This window comes from Taudactylus pleione, unplaced genomic scaffold, assembly GCF_031769625.1.
Source record: "Taudactylus pleione unplaced genomic scaffold, aTauple2 ptg000551l, whole genome shotgun sequence".
NCBI lineage: Eukaryota > Metazoa > Chordata > Amphibia > Anura > Myobatrachidae > Taudactylus > Taudactylus pleione.
This window is the reverse complement of record NW_028284953.1, coordinates 3,020,383-3,047,124: the sequence shown is the minus strand read 5'-3', so window position 1 is coordinate 3,047,124 and position 26,742 is coordinate 3,020,383. Positions and strand designations below refer to the sequence as shown.

At 35.8% G+C, this 26,742-nt stretch overlaps 15 non-coding genes across 15 annotated transcripts; all 15 read right to left on the bottom strand.

Moving 5' to 3' along the window:
* Positions 1 to 2,087: 2,087 nt before the first annotated feature.
* Positions 2,088 to 2,159, bottom strand: TRNAH-GUG (transfer RNA histidin (anticodon GUG)). Its single transcript has one exon. It is a non-coding gene; the product is annotated as a tRNA-His (tRNA).
* Positions 2,160 to 3,325: 1,166 nt separating this feature from the next.
* Positions 3,326 to 3,398, bottom strand: TRNAR-ACG (transfer RNA arginine (anticodon ACG)). The gene has a single exon. It is a non-coding gene; the product is annotated as a tRNA-Arg (tRNA).
* A 1,087-nt stretch (positions 3,399 to 4,485) lies between these two features.
* On the bottom strand, positions 4,486 to 4,558 carry TRNAR-ACG (transfer RNA arginine (anticodon ACG)). Its single transcript has one exon. It is a non-coding gene; the product is annotated as a tRNA-Arg (tRNA).
* A 1,085-nt stretch (positions 4,559 to 5,643) lies between these two features.
* TRNAH-AUG (transfer RNA histidin (anticodon AUG)) lies at positions 5,644 to 5,716 on the bottom strand. The gene has a single exon. It is a non-coding gene; the product is annotated as a tRNA-His (tRNA).
* A 2,248-nt stretch (positions 5,717 to 7,964) lies between these two features.
* Positions 7,965 to 8,037, bottom strand: TRNAH-AUG (transfer RNA histidin (anticodon AUG)). The gene has a single exon. It is a non-coding gene; the product is annotated as a tRNA-His (tRNA).
* A 2,822-nt stretch (positions 8,038 to 10,859) lies between these two features.
* Positions 10,860 to 10,932, bottom strand: TRNAH-AUG (transfer RNA histidin (anticodon AUG)). Its single transcript has one exon. It is a non-coding gene; the product is annotated as a tRNA-His (tRNA).
* A 1,663-nt stretch (positions 10,933 to 12,595) lies between these two features.
* Positions 12,596 to 12,668, bottom strand: TRNAC-ACA (transfer RNA cysteine (anticodon ACA)). Its single transcript has one exon. It is a non-coding gene; the product is annotated as a tRNA-Cys (tRNA).
* Positions 12,669 to 13,753: 1,085 nt separating this feature from the next.
* Positions 13,754 to 13,826, bottom strand: TRNAC-ACA (transfer RNA cysteine (anticodon ACA)). The gene has a single exon. It is a non-coding gene; the product is annotated as a tRNA-Cys (tRNA).
* Positions 13,827 to 15,490: 1,664 nt separating this feature from the next.
* Positions 15,491 to 15,563, bottom strand: TRNAC-ACA (transfer RNA cysteine (anticodon ACA)). The gene has a single exon. It is a non-coding gene; the product is annotated as a tRNA-Cys (tRNA).
* A 1,085-nt stretch (positions 15,564 to 16,648) lies between these two features.
* On the bottom strand, positions 16,649 to 16,721 carry TRNAR-ACG (transfer RNA arginine (anticodon ACG)). Its single transcript has one exon. It is a non-coding gene; the product is annotated as a tRNA-Arg (tRNA).
* Positions 16,722 to 18,385: 1,664 nt separating this feature from the next.
* TRNAR-ACG (transfer RNA arginine (anticodon ACG)) lies at positions 18,386 to 18,458 on the bottom strand. Its single transcript has one exon. It is a non-coding gene; the product is annotated as a tRNA-Arg (tRNA).
* Positions 18,459 to 23,510: 5,052 nt separating this feature from the next.
* On the bottom strand, positions 23,511 to 23,582 carry TRNAH-GUG (transfer RNA histidin (anticodon GUG)). Its single transcript has one exon. It is a non-coding gene; the product is annotated as a tRNA-His (tRNA).
* Positions 23,583 to 24,666: 1,084 nt separating this feature from the next.
* Positions 24,667 to 24,738, bottom strand: TRNAH-GUG (transfer RNA histidin (anticodon GUG)). The gene has a single exon. It is a non-coding gene; the product is annotated as a tRNA-His (tRNA).
* Positions 24,739 to 25,226: 488 nt separating this feature from the next.
* On the bottom strand, positions 25,227 to 25,298 carry TRNAH-GUG (transfer RNA histidin (anticodon GUG)). Its single transcript has one exon. It is a non-coding gene; the product is annotated as a tRNA-His (tRNA).
* A 586-nt stretch (positions 25,299 to 25,884) lies between these two features.
* TRNAN-AUU (transfer RNA asparagine (anticodon AUU)) lies at positions 25,885 to 25,957 on the bottom strand. The gene has a single exon. It is a non-coding gene; the product is annotated as a tRNA-Asn (tRNA).
* Between the last annotated feature and the right edge of the window lie 785 nt (positions 25,958 to 26,742).

Here is a 26,742-nt window from a genome sequence, read left to right as displayed (position 1 = left end):
ACAGAATCACATTTTGGAAATTGACTGTAGACTATCTGCAGGGATTGTTTCCCAAAAACGTTTTAGGTAAAATAATAATTGTGACTGCTAAAAGATATTTCAAAAATGTTATGAACTTACTCAGAAGGAAGCCCAAACATTCTTCTTTCCTGAATTCTAGAATTTATGTCAAATTCCCAGTACTTTAGTACAATAATTCACAATTAAATTATTCAAAGCATGTTAAGATAGCTTTATAATAAGCATTAAACACAAATAGTGCAAGCACCTTCAAAGAATCTGCTTACTTTCTGAAATTTTCTTAAGATTCAGTATTGTGAAAAAATGGATGATTGAGAAACAAAATCAAAATGCCGTTACCCGGATTCGAACCGGGGTTGCTGCGGCCACAACGCAGAGTACTAACCACGATACGATCATGGCAATTTAAGCGAGCCAGGTAGGAGTCGAACCTACAATCTACAGATCCATAGTCAGACACGTTATCCATTGCCCACTGTCCCGGGTGTCTTGTAGTAATTGAAGTGTCTTTCCTGTTTTTGAGCCAGTTTTGGAGTTTTATGGTTATTGAAGTATATACAGAATCACATTTTGGAAATTGCCTGTACACTATCTGCAGGGATTGTTTCCCAAAAACTTTTTAGGTAAAATAATCCTTGTGACTGCTAAAAGATCTTTAAAAAATGTGATGAACTTACTCAGACAGAGCCCAAACATTCTTCTTTCCTGAATTCCAGAATTTATGTCAAATTCCCAGTCCTTTAGTACAATAATTCACAATTAAATTATTCAAAGCATGTTAAGATAGCTTTATAATAAGCATTAAACACAAATAGTGCAAGCACCTTCAAAGAATCTGCTTACTTTCTGAAATTTTCTTTAGATTCAGTATTGTGAAAAAATGGATGATAGTGAAACAAAATCAAAATGCTGTGACCCGTTTTCGAAACGGGGTTGCTGCGGCCACAACGCAGAGTACTAACCACTATACGATCATGGCAATTTAAGCGAGCCAGGTAGGAGTCGAACCTACAAACTTATGATCCATAGTCAGACACGTTATCCATTGCGCCACTGGTCCAGGTGCCCTGTAGTAATTGAAGTGTCTTTCCTGTTTTTGAGCCAGTTTTGGAGTTTTATGGTTATTGAAGTATATACAGTATCACATTTTGGAAATTGACTGTACACTATCTGCAGGGATTGTTTCCCAAAAACGTTTTAGGTAAAATAATCCTTGTGACTGCTAAAAGATCTTTCAAAAATGTGATGAACTTACTCAGACAGAGCCCAAACATTCTTCTTTCCTGAATTCCAGAATTTATGTCAAATTCCTAGTCCTTTAGTACAATAATTCACAATTAAATTATTCAAAGCATGTTAAGATAGCTTTATAATATGCATTAAACACAAATAGTGCAAGCACCTTCAAAGAATCTGCTTACTTTCTGAAAATTTTCTTAAGATTCAGTATTGTGAAAAAATGGATGGTTGAGAAACAATATCAAAATGCGGTAACCTGTTTTCGAACCGGGGTTGCTGCGGCCACAACGCAGAGTACTAATCACTATGCGATCAAGGCAATATAAGCAAGCCAGGTAAGAGTCGAACCTACAATCTTCTGATCCGTAGTCAGACGCGTTATCCATTGCGCCACTGGCCCACGTGTTTTGTAGTAATTGAAGTGTCTTTCCTGTTTTTGAGCCTATTTTCAGAGTTTTATGGTTATTGAAGTATATACAGAATCACATTTTGGAAATTGACTGTAGACTATCTGCAGGGATTGTTTCCCAAAAACGTTTTAGGTAAAATAATAATTGTGACTGGTAAAAGATATTTCAAAAATGTGATGAACTTACACAGAAGGAAGCCCAAACATTCTTCTTTCCTGAATTCTAGAATTTATGTCAAATTCCCAGTACTTTAGTACAATAATTCACAATTAAATTATTCAAAGCATGTTAAGATAGCTTTATAATAAGCATTAAACACAAATAGTGCAAGCACCTTCAAAGAATCTGCTTACTTTCTGAAATTTTCTTAAGATTCAGTATTGTGAAAAAATGGATGATTGAGAAACAAAATCAAAATGCCGTGACCCGGATTCGAACCGGGGTTGCTGCGGCCACAACGCAGAGTACTAACCACTATACGATCACGGCAAATTAAGCGAGCCAGGTAGGAGTCGAACCTACAATCTACAGATCCATAGTCAGACACGTTATCCATTGCCCACTGTCCCGGGTGTCTTGTAGTAATTGAAGTGTCTTTCCTGTTTTTGAGCCTGTTTTCAGAATTTTATGGTTATTGAAGTATATACAGAATCACATTTTGGTAATTGACTGTAACACTATCTGCAGGGATTGTTTCCCAAAAACGTTTTAGGTAAAATAATCCTTGTGACTGCTAAAAGATCTTTAAAAAATGTGATGAACTTACTCAGACAGAGCCCAAACATTCTTCTTTCCTGAATTCCAGAATTTATGTCAAATTCCCAGTCCTTTAGTACAATAATTCACAATTAAATTATTCAAAGCATGTTAAGATAGCTTTATAATAAGCATTAAACACAAATAGTGCAAGCACCTTCAAAGAATCTTCTTACTTTCTGAAATTTTCTTAAGATTCAGTATTGTGAAAAAATGGATGATTGAGAAACAAAATCATAATGCCAAGACCCATTTTCTAACCGGGGTTGCTGCGGCCACAACGCAGAGTACAAACCACTGTACAATCATGGAAATATAAGCGAGCCAGGTAGGAATTGAACCAACAATCTTTTGATCCGTAGTCAGACGCGTTATCCATTGCGCCACCAGCCCTGTTGCCTTGTAGTAATTGAAGTGTCTTTCCTGTTTTTGAGCCTGTTTTCAGAGTTTTATGGTTATTGAAGTATATACAGAATCACATTTTGGAAATTGACTGTACACTATCTGCAGGGATTGTTTCCCAAAAATGTTTTAGGTACAATAATCCTTGTGACTGCTAAAAGATCTTTCAAAACTGTAATGAACTTACTCAGACAGAGCCCAAACATTCTTCTTTCCTGAATTCCAGAATTTATGTCAAATTCCCAGTCCTTTATTAAAATAATTCACAATTAAATTATTCAAAGCATGTTAAGATAGCTTTATAATAAGCATTAAACACAAATAGTGCAAGCACCTTCAAAGAATCTGCTTACTTTCTGAAATTTTCTTAAGATTCAGTATTGTGAAAAAATGGATGATTGAGAAACAAAATCAAAATGCCGTGACCTGTTTTCGAACTGGGGTTGCTGCGGCCACAACTCAGAGTACTAACCACTATACTATCAAGGAAATATAAGCAAGCCAGGTAGGAGTCGAACCTACAATCTTCTGATCCGTAGTCAGACGCGTTATCCATTGCGCCACTGGCCCAAGTGTTTTGTAGTAATTGAAGTGTCTCTCCTGTTTTTTGAGCCTATTTTCAGAGTTTTATGGTTATTGAAGTGTATACAGAATCACATTTTGGAAATTGACTGTACACTATCTGCAGGGATTGTTTCCCAAAAACGTTTTAGGTAAAATAATAATTGTGACTGCTAAAAGATATTTAAAAAATGTGATGAACTTACTCAGAAGGAAGCCCAAACATTCTTCTTTCCTGAATTCTAGAATTTATGTCAAATTCCAAGTACTTTAGTACAATAATTCACAATTAAATTATTCAAAGCATGTTAAGATAGCTTTATAATAAGCATTAAACACAAATAGTGCAAGCACCTTCAAAGAATCTGCTTACTTTCTGAAATTTTCTTAAGATTCAGTATTGTGAAAAAATGGATGATTGAGAAACAAAATCAAAATGCCGTGACCTGTTTTCGAACCGGGGTTGCTGCGGCCACAACTCAGAGTACTAACCACTATACGATCACGGCAAATTAAGCGAGCCAGGTAGGAGTCGAACCTACAATCTACAGATCCATAGTCAGACACGTTATCCATTGCCCACTGTGTCGGGTGTCTTGTAGTAATAGAAGTGTCTTTCCTGTTTTTGAGCCTGTTTTCAGAATTTTTTGGTTATTGAAGTATATACAGAATCACATTTTGGTAATTGACTGTACACTATCTGCAGGGATTGTTTCCCAAAAATGTTTTAGGTACAATAATCCTTGTGACTGCTAAAAGATCTTTCAAAACTGTAATGAACTTACTCAGACAGAGCCCAAACATTCTTCTTTCCTGAATTCCTGAATTTATGTCAAATTCCCAGTCCTTTATTAAAATAATTCACAATTAAATTATTCAAAGCATGTTAAGATAGCTTTATAATAAGCATTAAAACACAAATAGTGCAAGCACCTTCAAAGAATCTGCTTACTTTCTGAAATTTTCTTAAGATTCAGTATTGTGAAAAAATGGATGATTGAGAAACAAAATCAAAATGCCGTGACCTGTTTTCGAACAGGGGTTGCTGCGGCCACAACTCAGAGTACTAACCACTATACGATCAAGGCAATATAAGCGAGCCAGGTAGGAGTCGAACCTACAATCTTCTGATCCGTAGTCAGACGCGTTATCCATTGCGCCACTGGCCCAAGTGTTTTGTAGAAATTGAAGTGTCTTTCCTGTTTTTGAGCCTATTTTCAGAGTTTTATGGTTATTGAAGTGTATACAGAATCACATTTTGGAAATTGACTGTACACTATCTGCAGGGATTGTTTCCCAAAAACGTTTTAGGTAAAATAATAATTGTGACTGCTAAAAGATATTTCAAAAATGTGATGAACTTACTCAGAAGGAAAGCCCAAACATTCTTCTTTCCTGAATTCTAGAATTTATGTCAAATTCCAAGTACTTTAGTACAATAATTCACAATTAAATTATTCAAAGCATGTTAAGATAGCTTTATAATAAGCATTAAACACAAATAGTGCAAGCACCTTCAAAGAATCTGCTTACTTTCTGAAATTTTCTTAAGATTCAGTATTGTGAAAAAATGGATGATTGAGAAACAAAATCAAAATGCCGTGACCCGGATTCGAACCGGGGTTGCTGCGGTCACAATGCAGAGTACTAACCACTTTACGATCACGGCAATTTAAGCGAGCCAGTAGGAGTCGAACCTACAAACTTATGATCCATAGTCAGACACGTTATCCATTGCACCACTGGCCCAGGTGCCCTGTAGTAATTGAAGTGTCTTTCCTGTTTTTGAGCCTATTTTAAAGTTTTATGGTTATTGAAGTATATACAGAATCACATTTTGGAAATTGACTGTACACTATCTGCAGGGATTGATTCCCAAAAACGTTTTAGGTACAATAATCCTTGTGGACTGCTAAAAGATCTTTCAAAAATGTAATGAACTTACTCAGACAGAGCACAAACATTCTTCTTTCCTGAATTCCCAGAATTTATGTCAAATTCCCAGTCCTTTAGTAAAATAATTCACAATTAAATTATTCAAAGCATGTTAAGATAGCTTTATAATAAGCATTAAACACAAATAGTGCAAGCACCTTCAAGAATCTGCTTACTTTCTGAAATTTTCTTAAGATTGAGTTTTGTGAAAAAATGGATGATTGAGAAACAAAATCAAAATGCCGTGACCTGTTTTCGAACCGGGTTGCTGCGGCCACAACGCAGAGTACTAACCACTATGCGATCAAGTCAATATAAGCGAGCCAGGTAGGAGTCGAACCTACAAACTTATGATCCATAGTCAGACACGTTATCCATTGCGCCACTGGCCCAGGTGCCTTGTAGCAATTTAAGTGTCTTTCCTGTTTTTGAGCCTGTTTTAAAGTTTTATGGTTATTGAAGTATATACAGAATCACATTTTGGAAATTGACTGTACACTATCTGCAGGGATTGATTCCCAAAAACGTTTTAGGTACAATAATCCTTGTGACTGCTAAAAGATCTTTCAAAAATGTAATGAACTTACTCAGACAGAGCAAAAACATTCTTCTTTCCTGAATTCCAGAATTTATGTCAAATTCCCAGTCCTTTAGTAAAATAATTCACAATTAAATTATTCAAAGCATGTTAAGATAGCTTTATAATAAGCATTAAACACAAATAGTGCAAGCACCTTCAAAGAATCTGCTTACTTTCTGAAATTTTCTTAAGATTCAGTATTGTGAAAAAATGGATGATTGAGAAACAAAATCAAAATGCCGTGACCTGTTTTCGAACCGGGGTTGCTGCGGCCACAACGCAGAGTACTAACCACTATGCGATCAAGGCAACCTAAGCGAGCCAGGTAGGAGTCGAACCTACAATCTTCTGATCCGTAGTCAGACGCGTTATCCATTGCTCCACTGGCCCACGTGTTTTGTAGTAATTGAAGTGTCTTTCCTGTTTTTGAGCCTATTTTCAGAGTTTTTATGGTTATTGAAGTATATACAGAATCACATTTTGGGAAATTGACTGTAGACTATCTGCAGGGATTGTTTCCCAAAAACGTTTTAGGTAAAATAATAATTGTGACTGCTAAAAGATATTTCAAAAAATGTGATGAACTTACTCAGAAGGAATCCCAAACATTCTTCTTTCCTGAATTCTAGAATTTATGTCAAATTCCCAGTACTTTAGTACAATAATTCACAATTAAATTATTCAAAGCATGTTAAGATAGCTTTATAATAAGCATTAAACACAAATAGTGCAAGCACCTTCAAAGAATCTGCTTACTTTCTGAAATTTTCTTAAGATTCAGTATTGTGAAAAAATGGATGATTGAGAAACAAAATCAAAATGCCGTGACCTGGATTCGAACCGGGGTTGCTGCGGACACAACGCAGAGTACTAACCACTATACGATCACGGCAATTTAGGCGAGCCAAGTAGGAGTCGAACCTACAATCTACAGATCCATAGTCAGACAACGTTATCCATTGCCCACTGTCCCGGGTATCTTGTAGTAATTGAAGAGTCTTTCCTGTTTTTGAGCCTGTTTTCAGAATTTTATGGTTATTGAAAGTATATACAGAATCACATTTTGGTAATTGACTGTACACTATCTGCAGGGATTGTTTCCCAAAAACGTTTTAGGTAAAATAATCCTTGTGACTGCTAAAAGATCTTTAAAAAATGTGATGAACTTACACAGACAGAGCCCAAACATTCTTCTTTCCTGAATTCCAGAATTTATGTCAAATTCCCAGTCCTTTATTAAAATAATTCACAATTAAATTATTCAAAGCATGTTAAGAAAGCTTTATAATAAGCATTAAACACAAATAGTGCAAGCACCTTCAAAGAATCTTCTTACTTTCTGAAATTTTCTTAAGATTCAGTATTGTGAAAAAATGGATGATTGAGAAACAAAATCATAATGCCGAGACCCATTTTCGAACCGTGGTTGCTGCGGCCACAACGCAGAGTACTAACCACTGTACAATCATGAAAATATAAGCGAGCCAGGTAGGAGTCGAACCTACAATCTTCTGATCTGTATTCAGACGCGTTATCCATTGCACCACTGGCCCAAGTGTTTTGTAGTAATTGAAGTGTCTTTCCTGTTTTTGAGCCTATTTTCAGAGTTTTATGGTTATTGAAGTGTATACAGAATCACATTTTGTAAATTGACTGTACACTATCTGCAGGGATTGTTTCCCAAAAACGTTTTAGGTAAAATAATAATTGTGACTGCTAAAAGATATTTCAAAAATGTGATGAACTTACTCAGAAGGAAGCCCAAACATTCTTCTTTCCTGAATTCTAGAATTTATGTCAAATTCCAAGTACTTTAGTACAATAATTCACAATTAAATTATTCAAAGCATGTTAAGATAGCTTTATAATAAGCATTAAACACAAATAGTGCAAGCACCTTCAAAGAATCTGCTTACTTTCTGAAATTTTCTTCAGATTCAGTATTGTGAAAAAATGGATGATTGAGAAACAAAATCAAAATGCTGTGACCCGAATTCGAACCGGGGTTGCTGCGGCCACAACGCAGAGTACTAACCACTATACGATCATGGCAATTTAAGAGAGCCAGGTAGGAGTCGAACCTACAAACTTATGATCCATAGTCAGACACGTTATCCATTGCGCCACTGGCCCAGGTGCCCTGTAGCAATTTAAGTGTCTTTCCTGTTTTTGAGCCTGTTTTAAAGTTTTATGGTTATTGAAGTATATACAGAATCACATTTTGGAAATTGACTGTACACTATCTGCAGGGATTGATTCCCAAAAACGTTTTAGGTACAATAATCCTTGTGACTGCTAAAAGATCTTTCAAAAATGTAATGAACTTACTCAGACAGAGCAAAAACATTCTTCTTTCCTGAATTCCAGAATTTATGTCAAATTCCCAGTCCTTTAGTAAAATAATTCACAATTAAATTATTCAAAGCATGTTAAGATAGCTTTATAATAAGCATTAAACACAAATAGTGCAAGCACCTTCAAAGAATCTGCTTACTTTCTGAAATTTTCTTAAGATTCAGTATTGTGAAAAAATGGATGATTGAGAAACAAAATCAAAATGCCGTGACCTGTTTTCGAACCGGGGTTGCTGCGGCCACAACGCAGAGTACTAACCACTATGCGATCAAGGCAACCTAAGCGAGCCAGGTAGGAGTCGAACCTACAATCTTCTGATCCGTAGTCAGACGCGTTATCCATTGCTCCACTGGCCCACGTGTTTTGTAGTAATTGAAGTGTCTTTCCTGTTTTTGAGCCTATTTTCAGAGTTTTATGGTTATTGAAGTATATACAGAATCACATTTTGGAAATTGACTGTAGACTATCTGCAGGGATTGTTTCCCAAAAACGTTTTAGGTAAAATAATAATTGTGACTGCTAAAAGATATTTCAAAAATGTGATGAACTTACTCAGAAGGAATCCCAAACATTCTTCTTTCCTGAATTCTAGAATTTATGTCAAATTCCCAGTACTTTAGTACAATAATTCACAATTAAATTATTCAAAGCATGTTAAGATAGCTTTATAATAAGCATTAAACACAAATAGTGCAAGCACCTTCAAAGAATCTGCTTACTTTCTGAAATTTTCTTAAGATTCAGTATTGTGAAAAAATGGATGATTGAGAAACAAAATCAAAATGCCGTGACCTGGATTCGAACCGGGGTTGCTGCGGACACAACGCAGAGTACTAACCACTATACAATCACGGCAATTTAGGCGAGCCAAGTAGGAGTCGAACCTACAATCTACAGATCCATAGTCAGACACGTTATCCATTGCCCACTGTCCCGGGTATCTTGTAGTAATTGAAGAGTCTTTCCTGTTTTTGAGCCTGTTTTCAGAATTTTATGGTTATTGAAGTATATACAGAATCACATTTTGGTAATTGACTGTACACTATCTGCAGGGATTGTTTCCCAAAAACGTTTTAGGTAAAATAATCCTTGTGACTGCTAAAAGATCTTTAAAAAATGTGATGAACTTACACAGACAGAGCCCAAACATTCTTCTTTCCTGAATTCCAGAATTTATGTCAAATTCCCAGTCCTTTAGTAAAATAATTCACAATTAAATTATTCAAAGCATGTTAAGATAGCTTTATAATAAGCATTAAACACAAATAGTGCAAGCACCTTCAAAGAATCTGCTTACTTTCTGAAATTTTCTTAAGATTCAGTATTGTGAAAAAATGGATGATTGAGAAACAAAATCATAATGCTGAGACCCATTTTCGAACCATGGTTGCTGCGGCCACAACGCAGAGTACTAACCACTGTACAATCATGGAAATATAAGCAAGCCAGGTAGGAGTCGAACCTACAATCTTCTGATCTGTATTCAGACGCGTTATCCATTGCACCACTGGCCCAAGTGTTTCGTAGTAATTGAAGTGTCTTTCCTGTTTTTGAGCCTATTTTCAGAGTTTTATGGTTATTGAAGTGTATACAGAATCACATTTTGTAAATTGACTGTACACTATCTGCAGGGATTGTTTCCCAAAAATGTTTTAGGTACAATAATCCTTGTGACTGCTAAAAGATCTTTCAAAAATGTAATGAACTTACTCAGACAGAGCCCAAACATTCTTCTTTCCTGAATTCCAGAATTTATGTCAAATTCCCAGTCCTTTATTAAAATAATTCACAATTAAATTATTCAAAGCATGTTAAGAAAGCTTTATAATAAGCATTAAACACAAATAGTGCAAGCACCTTCAAAGAATCTTCTTACTTTCTGAAATTTTCTTAAGATTCAGTATTGTGAAAAAATGGATGATTGAGAAACAAAATCATAATGCCGAGACCCATTTTCGAACCGTGGTTGCTGCGGCCACAACGCAGAGTACTAACCACTGTACAATCATGAAAATATAAGCGAGCCAGGTAGGAGTCGAACCTACAATCTTCTGATCTGTATTCAGACGCGTTATCCATTGCACCACTGGCCCAAGTGTTTTGTAGTAATTGAAGTGTCTTTCCTGTTTTTGAGCCTATTTTCAGAGTTTTATGGTTATTGAAGTGTATACAGAATCACATTTTGTAAATTGACTGTACACTATCTGCAGGGATTGTTTCCCAAAAACGTTTTAGGTAAAATAATAATTGTGACTGCTAAAAGATATTTCAAAAATGTGATGAACTTACTCAGAAGGAAGCCCAAACATTCTTCTTTCCTGAATTCTAGAATTTATGTCAAATTCCAAGTACTTTAGTACAATAATTCACAATTAAATTATTCAAAGCATGTTAAGATAGCTTTATAATAAGCATTAAACACAAATAGTGCAAGCACCTTCAAAGAATCTGCTTACTTTCTGAAATTTTCTTCAGATTCAGTATTGTGAATAAATGGATGATTGAGAAACAAAATCAAAATGCTGTGACCCGAATTCGAACCGGGGTTGCTGCGGCCACAACGCAGAGTACTAACCACTATACGATCATGGCAATTTAAGAGAGCCAGGTAGGAGTCGAACCTACAAACTTATGATCCATAGTCAGACACGTTATCCATTGCGCCACTGGCCCAGGTGCCCTGTAGCAATTTAAGTGTCTTTCCTGTTTTTGAGCCTGTTTTAAAGTTTTATGGTTATTGAAGTATATACAGAATCACATTTTGGAAATTGACTGTACACTATCTGCAGGGATTGATTACCAAAAACGTTTTAGGTACAATAATCCTTGTGACTGCTAAAAGATCTTTCAAAAATGTAATGAACTTACTCAGACAGAGCAAAAACATTCTTCTTTCCTGAATTCCAGAATATATGTCAAATTCCCAGTCCTTTAGTAAAATAATTCACAATTAAATTATTCAAAGCATGTTAAGATAGCTTTATAATAAGCATTAAACACAAATAGTGCAAGCACCTTCAAAGAATCTGCTTACTTTCTGAAATTTTCTTAAGATTCAGTATTGTGAAAAAATGGATGATTGAGAAACAAAATCAAAATGCCGTGACCTGTTTTCGAACCGGGGTTGCTGCGGCCACAACGCAGAGTACTAACCACTATGCGATCAAGGCAACCTAAGCGAGCCAGGTAGGAGTCGAACCTACAATCTTCTGATCCGTAGTCAGACGCGTTATCCATTGCTCCACTGGCCCACGTGTTTTGTAGTAATTGAAGTGTCTTTCCTGTTTTTGAGCCTATTTTCAGAGTTTTATGGTTATTGAAGTATATACAGAATCACATTTTGGAAATTGACTGTAGACTATCTGCAGGGATTGTTTCCCAAAAACGTTTTAGGTAAAATAATAATTGTGACTGCTAAAAGATATTTCAAAAATGTGATGAACTTACTCAAAAGGAAGCCCAAACATTCTTCTTTCCTGAATTCTAGAATTTATGTCAAATTCCCAGTACTTTAGTACAATAATTCACAATTAAATTATTCAAAGCATGTTAAGATAGCTTTATAATAAGCATTAAACACAAATAGTGCAAGCACCTTCAAAGAATCTGCTTACTTTCTGAAATTTTCTTAAGATTCAGTATTGTGAAAAAATGGATGATTGAGAAACAAAATCAAAATGCTGTGACCTGGATTCGAACCGGGGTTGCTGCAGACACAACGCAGAGTACTAACCACTATACGATCACGGCAATTTAGGCGAGCCAAGTAGGAGTCGAACCTACAATCTACAGATCCGTAGCCAGACACGTTATCCATTGCCCACTGTCCCGGGTATCTTGTAGTAATTGAAGAGTCTTTCCTGTTTTTGAGACTGTTTTCAGAATTTTATGGTTATTGAAGTATATACAGAATCACATTTTGGTAATTGACTGTACACTATCTGCAGGGATTGTTTCCCAAAAACGTTTTAGGTAAAATAATCCTTGTGACTGCTAAAAGATCTTTAAAAAATGTGATGAACTTACACAGACAGAGCCCAAACATTCTTCTTTCCTGAATTCCAGAATTTATGTCAAATTCCCAGTCCTTTAGTAAAATAATTCACAATTAAATTATTCAAAGCATGTTAAGATAGCTTTATAATAAGCATTAAACACAAATAGTGCAAGCACCTTCAAAGAATCTGCTTACTTTCTGAAATTTTCTTAAGATTCAGTATTGTGAAAAAATGGATGATTGTGAAACAAAATCAAAATGCTGTGACCCGTTTTCGAACCCGGGTTGCTGCGGCCACAACGCAGAGTACTAACCACTATACGATCACGTCAATTTAAGCGAGCCAGGTAGGAGTCGAACCTACAAACTTATGATCTGTAGTCAGACACGTTATCCATTGCGCCACTGGCCCAGGTGCCCTGTAGCAATTGAAGTGTCTTTCCTGTTTTTGAGCCTGTTTTAAAGTTATATGGTTATTGAAGTATATACAGAATCACATTTTGGAACTTGACTGTACACTATCTGCAGGGATTGTTTCCCAAAAACGTTTTAGGTAAAATAATAATTGTGACTGCTAAAAGATATTTCAAAAATGTGATGAACTTACTCAGAAGGAAGCCCAAACATTCTTCTTTCCTGAATTCTAGAATTTATGTCAAATTCCAAGTACTTTAGTACAATAATTCACAAATAAATTATTCAAAGCATGTTAAGATAGCTTTATAATAAGCATTAAACACAAATAGTGCAAGCACCTTCAAAGAATCTGCTTACTTTCTGAAATTTTCTTAAGATTCAGTATTGTGAAAAAATGGATGATTGAGAAACAAAATCAAAATGCCGTGACCTATTTTCGAACCGGGGTTGCTGCCGCCACAACGCAGAGTACTAACCACTATGCGATCGAGGCAATATAAGCGAGCCAGGTAGGAGTCGAACCTACAATCTTCTAATATAAAGTCAGATGCGTTATCCATTGCGCCACTGGCCCACATGTTTTGTAGTAATTGAAGTGTCTTTCCTGTTTTTGAGCCTTTTTTCAGAGTTTTATGGTTATTGAAGTATATACAGAATCACATTTTGGAAATTGACGGTACACTATCTGCAGGGATTGTTTCCCAAAAACGTTTTAGGTAAAATAATCCTTGTGACTGCTAAAAGATCTTTAAAAAATGTGATGAACTTACTCAGACAGAGCCCAAACATTCTTCTTTCCTGAATTCCAGAATTTATGTCAAATTCCCAGACCTTTAGTACAATAATTCACAATTAAATTATTCAAAGCATGTTAAGATAGCTTTATAATAAGCATTAAACACAAATAGTGCAAGCACCTTCAAAGAATCTGCTTATTTTCTGAAATTTTCTCAAGATTCAGTATTGTGAAAAAATGGATGATTGTGAAACAAAATCAAAATGCTGTGACCCGTTTTCGAACCGGGGTTGCTGCGGCCACAACGTAGAGTACTAACCACTATACGATCACGTCAATTTAAGCGAGCCAGGTAGGAGTCGAACCTACAAACTTATGATCTGTAGTCAGACACGTTATCCATTGCGCCACTGGCCCAGGTGCCCTGTAGCAATTGAAGTGTCTTTCCTGTTTTTGAGCCTGTTTTAAAGTTATATGGTTATTGAAGTATATACAGAATCACATTTTGGAACTTGACTGTACACTATCTGCAGGGATTGTTTCCCAAAAACGTTTTAGGTAAAATAATAATTGTGACTGCTAAAAGATATTTCAAAAATGTGATGAACTTACTCAGAAGGAAGCCCAAACATTCTTCTTTCCTGAATTCTAGAATTTATGTCAAATTCCAAGTACTTTAGTACAATAATTCACAAATAAATTATTCAAAGCATGTTAAGATAGCTTTATAATAAGCATTAAACACAAATAGTGCAAGCACCTTCAAAGAATCTGCTTACTTTCTGAAATATTCTTAAGATTCAGTATTGTGAAAAAATGGATGATTGAGAAACAAAATCAAAATGCCGTGACCTATTTTCAAACCGGGGTTGCTGCCGCCACAAAGCAGAGTACTAACCACTATGCGATCAAGGCAATATAAGCGAGCCAGGTAGGAGTCGAACCTACAATCTTCTAATATAAAGTCAGATGCGTTATCCATTGCGCCACTGGCCCACATGTTTTGTAGTAATTGAAGTGTCTTTCCTGTTTTTGAGCCTTTTTTCAGAGTTTTATGGTTATTGAAGTATATACAGAATCACATTTTGGAAATTGACGGTACACTATCTGCAGGGATTGTTTCCCAAAAACGTTTTAGGTAAAATAATCCTTGTGACTGCTAAAAGATCTTTAAAAAATGTGATGAACTTACTCAGACAGAGCCCAAACATTCTTCTTTCCTGAATTCCAGAATTTATGTCAAATTCCCAGACCTTTAGTACAATAATTCACAATTAAATTATTCAAAGCATGTTAAGATAGCTTTATAATAAGCATTAAACACAAATAGTGCAAGCACCTTCAAAGAATCTGCTTATTTTCTGAAATTTTCTCAAGATTCAGTATTGTGATAAAATGGATGATTGAGAAACAAAATCAAAATGCCGTGACCTGTTTTCGAACCGGGGTTGCTGCGGCCACAACGCAGAGTACTAACCACTATACGATCACGGCAATATAAGCGAGCCAGGAAGGAGTCGAACCTACAATCTTCTGATCCGTACTCAGACGCGTTATCCATTGCGCCACTGGCCCACGTGTTTTATAGTAATTGAAGTGTCTTTCCTGTTTTTGAGCCTTTTTTCAGAGTTTTATGGTTATTGAAGTATATACAGAATCACATTTTGGAAATTGACTGTACACTATCTGCAGGGATTGTTTACCTAAAACGTTTTAGGTAAAATAATCCTTGTGACTGCTAAAAGATCTTTCAAAAATGTGATGAACTTACTCAGACAGAGCCCAAACATTCTTCTTTCCTGAATTCCAGAATTTATGTCAAATTCCCAGTCCTTTAGTACAATAATTCACAATTAAATTATTCAAAGCATGTTAAGATAGCTTTATAATAAGCATTAAACACAAATAGTGCAAGCACCTTCAAAGAATCTGCTTACTTTCTGAAATTTTCTTAAGATTCAGTATTGTGAAAAAATGGATGATTGTGAAACAAAATCAAAATGCTGTGACCCATTTTCGAACCGGGGTTGCTGAGGCCACAACGCAGAGTACTAACCACTATACGATCACGTCAATTTAAGCGAGCCAGGTAGGAGTCGAACCTACAAACTTATGATCTGTAGTCAGACACGTTATCCATTGCGCCACTGGCCCAGGTGCCCTGTAGTAATTGAAGTGTCTTTCCTGTTTTTGAGCCTGTTTTAAAGTTATATGGTTATTGAAGTATATACAGAATCACATTTTGGAAATTGACTGTACACTATCTGCAGGGATTGTTTCCCAAAAACGTTTTAGGTAAAATAATAATTGTGACTGCTAAAAGATATTTCAAAAATGTGATGATCTTACTCAGAAGGAAGCCCAAACATTCTTCTTTCCTGAATTCTAGAATTTATGTCAAATTCCAAGTACTTTAGTACAATAATTCACAAATAAATTATTCAAAGCATGTTAAGATAGCTTTATAATATGCATTAAACACAAATAGTGCAAGCACCTTCAAAGAATCTGCTTACTTTCTGAAATTTTCTTAAGATTCAGTATTGTGAAAAAATGGATGATTGAGAAACAAAATCAAAATGCCGTGACCTGTTTTCGAACCGGGGTTGCTGCGGCCACAACGCAGAGTACTAACCACTATGCGATCAAGGCAATATAAGCGAGCCAGGTAGGAGTCGAACCTACAATCTTCTAATATAAAGTCAGATGCGTTATCCATTGCGCCACTGGCCCACATGTTTTGTAGTAATTGAAGTGTCTTTCCTGTTTTTGAGCCTTTTTTCAGAGTTTTATGGTTATTGAAGTATATACAGAATCACATTTTGGAAATTGACTGTACACTATCTGCAGGGATTGTTTCCCAAAAACGTTTTAGGTAAAATAATCCTTGTGACTGCTAAAAGATCTTTAAAAAATGTGATGAACTTACTCAGACAGAGCCCAAACATTCTTGTTTCCTGAATTCCAGAATTTATGTCAAATTCCCAGTCCTTTAGTACAATAATTCACAATTAAATTATTCAAAGCATGTTAAGATAGCTTTATAATAAGCATTAAACACAAATAGTGCAAGCACCTTCAAAGAATCTGCTTATTTTCTGAAGTTTTCTCAAGATTCAGTATTGTGATAAAATGGATGATTGAGAAACAAAATCAAAATGCCGTGACCTGTTTTCGAACCGGGGTTGCTGTGGCCACAACGCAGAGTACTAACCACTATACGATCATGGCAATATAAGCGAGCCAGGAAGGAGTCGAACCTACAATCTTCTGATCCGTAGTCAGACGCGTTATCCATTGCGCCACTGGCCCACGTGTATTATAGTAATTGAAGTGTCTTTCCTGTTTTTGAGCCTTTTTTCAGAGTTTTATGGTTATTGAAGTATATACAGAATCACATTTTGGAAATTGACTGTACACTATCTGCAGGGATTGTTTCCCTAAAACGTTTTAGGTAAAATAATCCTTGTGACTGCTAAAAGATCTTTCAAAAATGTGATGAACTTACTCAGACAGAGCCCAAACATTCTTCTTTCATGAATTCCAGAATTTATGTCAAATTCCCAGTCCTTTAGTACAATAATTCACAATTAAATTATTCAAAGCATGTTAAGATAGCTTTATAATAAGCATTAAACACAATTAGTGCAAGCACCTTCAAAGAATCTGCTTACTTTCTGAAATTTTCTTAAGATTCAGTATTGTGAAAAAATGGATGATTGTGAAACAAAATCAAAATGCTGTGACCCATTTTCGAACCGGGGTTGCTGCGGCCACAACGCAGAGTTCTAACCACTATACGATCACGTCAATTTAAGCGAGCCAGGTAGGAGCCGAACCTACAAACTTATGATCCGTAGTCAGACACGTTATCCATTGCGCCACTGGCCCAGGTGCCCTGTAGTAATTGAAGTGTCTTTCCTGTTTTTGAGCCTGTTTTAAAGTTATATGGTTATTGAAGTATATACAGAATCACATTTTGGAAATTGACTGTACACTATCTGCAGGGATTGTTTCCCAAAAACGTTTTAGGTAAAATAATAATTGTGACTGCTAAAAGATATTTCAAAAATGTGATGATCTTACTCAGAAGGAAGCCCAAACATTCTTCTTTCCTGAATTCTAGAATTTATGTCAAATTCCAAGTACTTTAGTACAATAATTCACAAATAAATTATTCAAAGCATGTTAAGATAGCTTTATAATATGCATTAAACACAAATAGTGCAAGCACCTTCAAAGAATCTGCTTACTTTCTGAAATTTTCTTAAGATTCAGTATTGTGAAAAAATGGATGATTGAGAAACAAAATCAAAATGCCGTGACCTGTTTTCGAACCGGGGTTGCTGCGGCCACAACGCAGAGTACTAACCACTATGCGATCAAGGCAATATAAGCGAGCCAGGTAGGAGTCGAACCTACAATCTTCTAATATAAAGTCAGATGCGTTATCCATTGCGCCACTGGCCCACATGTTTTGTAGTAATTGAAGTGTCTTTCCTGTTTTTGAGCCTTTTTTCAGAGTTTTATGGTTATTGAAGTATATACAGAATCACATTTTGGAAATTGACTGTACACTATCTGCAGGGATTGTTTCCCAAAAACGTTTTAGGTAAAATAATCCTTGTGACTGCTAAAAGATCTTTAAAAAATGTGATGAACTTACTCAGACAGAGCCCAAACATTCTTGTTTCCTGAATTCCAGAATTTATGTCAAATTCCCAGTCCTTTAGTACAATAATTCACAATTAAATTATTCAAAGCATGTTAAGATAGCTTTATAATAAGCATTAAACACAAATAGTGCAAGCACCTTCAAAGAATCTGCTTATTTTCTGAAATTTTCTCAAGATTCAGTATTGTGATAAAATGGATGATTGAGAAACAAAATCAAAATGCCGTGACCTGTTTTCGAACCGGGGTTGCTGTGGCCAGAACGCAGAGTACTAACCACTATACGATCATGGCAATATAAGCGAGCCAGGAAGGAGTCGAACCTACAATCTTCTGATCCGTAGTCAGACGCGTTATCCATTGCGCCACTGGCCCACGTGTATTATAGTAATTGAAGTGTCTTTCCTGTTTTTGAGCCTTTTTTCAGAGTTTTATGGTTATTGAAGTATATACAGAATCACATTTTGGAAATTGACTGTACACTATCTGCAGGGATTGTTTCCCTAAAACGTTTTAGGTAAAATAATCCTTGTGACTGCTAAAAGATCTTTCAAAAATGTGATGAACTTACTCAGACAGAGCCCAAACATTCTTCTTTCCTGAATTCCAGAATTTATGTCAAATTCCCAGTCCTTTAGTACAATAATTCACAATTAAATTATTCAAAGCATGTTAAGATAGCTTTATAATAAGCATTAAACACAATTAGTGCAAGCACCTTCAAAGAATCTGCTTACTTTCTGAAATTTTCTTAAGATTCAGTATTGTGAACAAATGGATGATTGTGAAACAAAATCAAAATGCTGTGACCCATTTTTGAACCGGGGTTGCTGCGGCCACAACGCAGAGTTCTAACCACTATACGATCACGTCAATTTAAGCGAGCCAGGTAGGAGCCGAACCTACAAACTTATGATCCGTAGTCAGACACGTTATCCATTGCGCCACTGGCCCAGGTGCCCTGTAGTAATTGAAGTGTCTTTCCTGTTTTTGAGCCTGTTTTAAAGTTATATGGTTATTGAAGTATATACAGAATCACATTTTGGAAATTGACTGTACACTATCTGCAGGGATTGTTTCCCAAAAACGTTTTAGGTAAAATAATAATTGTGACTGCTAAAAGATATTTCAAAAATGTGATGATCTTACTCAGAAGGAAGCCCAAACATTCTTCTTTCCTGAATTCTAGAATTTATGTCAAATTCCAAGTACTTTAGTACAATAATTCACAAATAAATTATTCAAAGCATGTTAAGATAGCTTTATAATATGCATTAAACACAAATAGTGCAAGCACCTTCAAAGAATCTGCTTACTTTCTGAAATTTTCTTAAGATTCAGTATTGTGAAAAAATGGATGATTGAGAAACAAAATCAAAATGCCGTGACCTGTTTTCGAACCGGGGTTGCTGCGGCCACAACGCAGAGTACTAACCACTATGCGATCAAGGCAATATAAGCGAGCCAGGTAGGAGTCGAACATACAATCTTCTAATATAAAGTCAGATGCGTTATCCATTGCGCCACTGGCCCACATGTTTTGTAGTAATTGAAGTGTCTTTCCTGTTTTTGAGCCTTTTTTCAGAGTTTTATGGTTATTGAAGTATATACAGAATCACATTTTGGAAATTGACTGTACACTATCTGCAGGGATTGTTTCCCAAAAACGTTTTAGGTAAAATAATCCTTGTGACTGCTAAAAGATCTTTAAAAAATGTGATGAACTTACTCAGACAGAGCCCAAACATTCTTGTTTCCTGAATTCCAGAATTTATGTCAAATTCCCAGTCCTTTAGTACAATAATTCACAATTAAATTATTCAAAGCATGTTAAGATAGCTTTATAATAAGCATTAAACACAAATAGTGCAAGCACCTTCAAAGAATCTGCTTATTTTCTGAAGTTTTCCCAAGATTCAGTATTGTGATAAAATGGATGATTGAGAAACAAAATCAAAATGCCGTAACCTGTTTTCGAACCGGGGTTGCTGCGGCCACAACGCAGAGTACTAACCACTATACGATCATGGCAATATAAGCTAGCCAGGAAGGAGTCGAACCTACAATCTTCTGATCCGTAGTCAGACACGTTATCCATTGCGCCACTGGCCCATGTGTTTTGTAGTAATTGAAGTGTCTTTCCTGTTTTTGAGCCTTTTTTCAGAGTTTTATGGTTATTGAAGTATATACAGAATCACATTTTGGAAATTGACTGTACACTATCTGCAGGGATTGTTTCCCAAAAACGTTTTAGGTAAAATAATCCTTGTGACTGCTAAAAGATCTTTAAAAAATGTGATGAACTTACTCAGACAGAGCCCAAACATTCTTCTTTCCTGAATTCCAGAATTTATGTCAAATTCCCAGTCCTTTAGTACAATAATTCACAATTAAATTATTCAAAGCATGTTAAGATAGCTTTATAATAAGCATTAAACACAAATAGTGCAAGCACCTTCAAAGAATCTGCTTACTTTCTGAAATTTTCTTCAGATTCAGTATTGTGAAAAAATGGATGATTGTGAAACAAAATCAAAATGCTGTGACCCGTTTTCGAAATGGGGTTGCTGCAGCCACAACGCAGAGTACTAACTACTATACAATGACGGCAATTTATGCGAGCCAGGTAGGAGTCGAACCCACAAACTTATGATCCATAGTCAGACACGTTATCCATTGCACCACTGGCCCAGGTAGCCTGTAGTAATTGAAGTGTCTTTCCTGTTTTTGAGCCAGTTTTGGAGTTTTATGGTTATTGAAGTATATACAGAATCACATTTTGGAAATTGACTGTACACTATCTGCAGGGATTGTTTCCCAAAAACGTTTTAGGTACAATAATCCTTGTGACTGCTAAAAGATCTTTAAAAAATGTAATGAACTTACTCAGACTGAGCCCAAACATTCTTCCTTCCTGAATTCCAGAATTTATGTCAAATTCCCAGTCCTTTAGTACAATAATTCACAATTAATTTTTTCAAAGCATGTTAAGATAGCTTTATAATAATCATTAAACACAAATAGTGCAAGCACCTTCAAAGAATCTGCTTACTTTCTGAAATTTTCTTAAGATTCAATATTGTGAAAAAATGGATGATTGAGAAACAAAATCAAAATGCCGTGACCCGGATTCGAACCAGGGTTGCTGCGGCCACAACGCAGAGTACTAACCACTATATGATCAAGGCAATATAAGCGAGCCAGGTAGAAGTAGAACCTACAATCTACAGATCCACAGTCAGACGCGTTATCCATTGTGCCACTGGCCCACGTGTTTTGTAGTAATTGAAGTGTCTTTCCTGTTTTTGAGCCTTTTTTCAGAGTTTTATGGTTATTGAAGTATATACAGAATCACATTTTGGAAATTGACTGTACACTATCTGCAGGGATTGATTCCCAAAAATGTTTTAGGTACAATAATCCTTGTGACTGCTAAAAGATCTTTCAAAAATGTAATGAACTTACTCAGAGCACAAACATTCTTCTTTCCTGAATTCCAGAATTTATGTCAAATTCACAGTCCTTTAGTAAAATAATTCACAATTAAATTATTCAAAGCATGTTAAGATAGCTTTATAATAAGCATTAAACACAAATAGTGCAAGCACCTTCAAAGAATCTGCTTACTTTCTGAAATTTTCTTAAGATTCAGTATTGTGTAAAAATGGATGATTGAGAAACAAAATCAAAATGCCGTGACCTGTTTTCGAACCGGGGTTGCTGCGGCCACAACGCAGAGTACAAACTAATATACAATGACGGCAATTTATGCGAGCCAGGTAGGAGTCGAACCCACAAACTTATGATTCGTAGTTAGACACGTTATCCATTGCGCCACTGGCCCAGGTAGCCTGTAGTAATTGAAGTGTCTTTCCTGTTTTTGAGCCAGTTTTGGAGTTTTATGCATATTGAAGTATATACAGAATCACATTTTGGAAATTGACTGTATACTATCTGCAGGGATTGTTTCCCAAAAATGTTTTAGGCACAATAATCATTGTGACTGCTGAAAGATCTTTAAAAAATGTAATGAACTTACTCAGACAGAGCCCAAACATTCTTCTTTCCTGAATTCTAGAATTTATGTCAAATTCTTAGTCCTTTAGTAAAATAATTCACAATTAAATTATTCAAAGCATGTTAAGATAGCTTTATAATAAGCATTAAACACAAATAGTGCAAGCACCTTCAAAGAATCTGCTTACTTTCTGAAATTTTCTTAAGATTCAGTATTGTGAAAAAATGGATGATTGAGAAACAAAATCAAAATGCCGTGACCCGTATTCGAACCAGGGTTGCTGCGGCCACAACGCAGAGTACTAACCACTATATGATGAAGGCAATATAAGCGAGCCAGGTAGAAGAAGAACCTACAATCTACAGATCCATAGTCAGACGCGTTATCCATTGTGCCACTGGCACACGTGTTTTGTAGTAATTGAAGTGTCTTTCCTGTTTTTGAGCCTTTTTTCAGAGTTTTATGGTTATTGAAGTATATACAGAATCACATTTTGGAAATTGACTGTAGACTATCTGCAGGGATTGTATCCCAAAAACGTTTTAGGTAAAATAATAATTGTGACTGCTAAAAGATATTTAAAAAATGTGATGAACTTACTCAGAAGGAAGCCCAAACATTCTTCTTTCCTGAATTCTAGAATTTATGTCAAATTCCCAGTACTTTAGTACAATAATTCACAATTAAATTATTCAAAGCATGTTAAGATAGCTTTATAATAAGCATTAAACACAAATAGTGCAAGCACCTTCAAAGAATCTGCTTACTTTCTGAAATTTTCTTAAGATTCAGTATTGTGAAAAAATGGATGATTGAGAAACAAAATCAAAATGCCGTGACCCGGATTCGAACCGGGGTTGCTGAGGCCACAACGCAGAGTACTAACCACTATACGATCACAGCAATTTAAGCGAGCGAGGTAGGAGTCGAACCTACAATCTACAGATCCATAGTCAGACACGTTATCCATTGCCCACTGTCCCGGGTGTCTTGTAGTAATTGAAGTGTCTTTCCTGTTTTTGAGCCTGTTTTCAGAATTTTATGGTTATTGAAGTATATACAGAATCACATTTTGGTAATTGACTGTACACTATCTGCAGGGATTGTTTCCCAAAAACGTTTTAGGTAAAATAATCCTTGTGACTGCTAAAAGATCTTTAAAAAATGTGATGAACTTACTCAGACAGAGCCCAAACATTCTTCTTTCCTGAATTCCAGAATTTATGTCAAATTCCCAGTCCTTTAGTACAATAATTCACAATTAAATTATTCAAAGCATGTTAAGATAGCTTTATAATAAGCATTAAACACAAATAGTGCAAGCACCTTCAAAGAATCTGCTTACTTTCTGAAATTTTCTTAAGATTCAGTATTGTGAAAAAATGGATGATTGAGAAACAAAATCAAAATGCCGTGACCCGGATTCGAACCGGGGTTGCTGCGGCCACAACGCAGAGTACTAACCACTATACGATCACGGCAATTTAAGCGAGCGAGGTAGGAGTCGAACCTACAATCTACAGATCCATAGTCAGACACGTTATCCATTGCCCACTGTCCCGGGTGTCTTGTAGTAATTGAAGTGTCTTTCCTGTTTTTGAGCCTGTTTTCAGAATTTTATGGTTATTGAAGTATATACAGAATCACATTTTGGTAATTGACTGTACACTATCTGCAGGGATTGTTTCCCAAAAACGTTTTAGGTAAAATAATCCTTGTGACTGCTAAAAGATCTTTAAAAAATGTGATGAACTTACTCAGACAGAGCCCAAACATTCTTCTTTCCTGAATTCCAGAATTTATGTCAAATTCCCAGTCCTTTAGTACAATAATTCACAATTAAATTATTCAAAGCATGTTAAGATAGCTTTATAATAAGCATTAAACACAAATAGTGCAAGCACCTTCAAAGAATCTGCTTACTTTCTGAAATTTTCTTAAGATTCAGTATTGTGAAAAAATGGATGATTGTGAAACTAAATCAAAATGCTGTGACCCGTTTTCGAACCGGGGTTGCTGCGGCCACAACGCAGAGAACTAACCACTATACGATCACGTCAATTTAAGCGACCAAGGTAGGAGTCGAACCTACAAACTTATGATCCGTAGTCAGACACGTTATCCATTGCGCCACTGGCCCAGGTGCCCTGTAGTAATTGAAGTGTCTTTCCTGTTTTTGAGCCAGTTTTGGAGTTTTTTGGTTATTGAAGTATATACAGAATCACATTTTGGAAATTGACTGTACACTATCTGCAGGGATTGTTTCCCTAAAACGTTTTAGGTAAAATAATCCTTGTGACTGCTAAAAGATCTTTAAAAAATGTGATGAACTTACTCTGACAGAGCCCAAACATTCTTCTTTCCTGAATTCTAGAATTTATGTCAAATTCCAAGTACTTTAGTACAATAATTCACAATTAAATTATTCAAAGCATGTTAAGATAGCTTTATAATAAGCATTAAACACAAATAGTGCAAGCACCTTCAAAGAATCTGCTTACTTTCTGAAATTTTCTTAAGATTCAGTATTGTGAAAAAATGGATGATTGAGAAACAAAATCAAAATGCCGTGACCCGGATTCGAACCGGGGTTGCTGCGGCCACAACGCAGAGTACTAACCACTATACGATCACGGCAATTTAAGCGAGCCAGGTAGGAGTCGAACCTACAAACTTATGATCCATAGTCAGACACGTTATCCAGGTGCCCTGTAGTAATTGAAGTGTCATTCTTGTTTTTGAGCCTGTTTTAAAGTTTTATGGTTATTGAAGTATATACAGAATCACATTTTGGAAATTGACTACACTATCTGCAGGGATTGATTCCCAAAAATGTTTTAGGTACAATAATCCTTGTGACTGCTAAAAGATCTTTCAAAAATGTAATGAACTTACTCAGACAGAGCACAAACATTCTTCTTTCCTGAATTCCAGAATTTAAGTCAAATTCACAGTCCTTTAGTAAAATAATTCACAATTAAATTATTCAAAGCATGTTAAGATAGCTTTATAATAAGCATTAAACACAAATAGTGGAAGCACCTTCAAAGAATCTGCTTACTTTCTGAAATTTTCTTAAGATTCAGTATTGTGAAAAAATGGATGATTGAGAAACAAAATCAAAATGCCGTGACCCGGATTCGAACCGGGGTTGCTGCGGCCACAACGCAGAGTACTAACCACTATACGATCATGGCAATTTAAGCGAGCCAGGTAGGAGTCGAACCTACAATCTACAGATCCATAGTCAGACACGTTATCCATTGCCCACTGTCCCGGGTGACTTGTAGTAATTGAAGTGTCTTTCCTGTTTTTGAGCCTGTTTTCAGAATTTTATGGTTATTGAAGTATATACAGAATCACATTTTGGTAATTGACTGTACACTATCTGCAGGGATTGTTTCCCAAAAACGTTTTAGGTAAAATAATCCTTGTGACTGCTAAAAGATCTTTAAAAAATGTGATGAACTTACTCAGACAGAGCCCAAACATTCTTCTTTCCTGAATTCCAGAATTTATGTCAAATTCCCAGTCCTTTAGTACAATAATTCACAATTAAATTATTCAAAGCATGTTAAGATAGCTTTATAATAAGCATTAAACACAAATAGTGCAAGCACCTTCAAAGAATCTGCTTACTTTCTGAAATTTTCTTAAGATTCAGTATTGTGAAAAAAAGGATGATTGTGAAACAAAATGAAAATGCTGTGACCCGTTTTTGAACCGGGGTTGCTGCGGCCACAACGCAGAGTACTAACCACTATACGATCACGTCAATTTAAGCGAGCCAGGTAGGAGTCGAACCTACAAACTTATGATCAATAGTCAGACACGTTATCCATTGCGCCACTGGCCCAGGTGCCCTGTAGCAATTGAAGTGTCTTTCCTGTTTTTGAGCCAGTTTTGGAGTTTTATGGTTATTGAAGTATATACAGAATCACATTTTGGAAATTGACTGTACACTATCTGCAGGGATTGTTTCCCAAAAACGTTTTAGGTAAAATAATCCTTGTGACTGCTAAAAGATCTTTAAAAAATGTGATGAACTTACTCAGACAGAGCCCAAACATTCTTCTTTCCTGAATTCCAGAATTTATGTCAAATTCCCAGTCCTTTAGTACAATAATTCACAATTAATTTTTTCAAAGCATGTTAAGATAGCTTTATAATAATCATTAAACACAAATAGTGCAAGCACCTTCAAAGAATCTGCTTATTTTCTGAAATTTTCTCAAGATTCAGTATTGTGAAAAAATGGATGATTGAGAAACAAAATCAAAATGCCGTGACCCGGATTCGAACCGGTGTTGCTGCGGCCACAACGCAGAGTACTAACTTCTATACGATCATGACAATTTAAGTGAGCTAGGTAGGAGTCGAACCTACAATCTTCTGATCTATAGTCAGACGCGTTATCCATTGCCCACTGTCCCAGGTGTCTTGTAGCAATTGAAGAGTCTTTCCTGTTTTTGAGCCTGTTTTAAAGTTTTATGGTTATTGAAGTATATACAGAATCACATTTTGGAAATTGACTGTACACTATCTGCAGGGATTGATTCCCAAAAATGTTTTAGGTACAATAATCCTTGTGACTGCTAAAAGATCTTTCAAAAATGTAATGAACTTACTCAGACAGAGCAC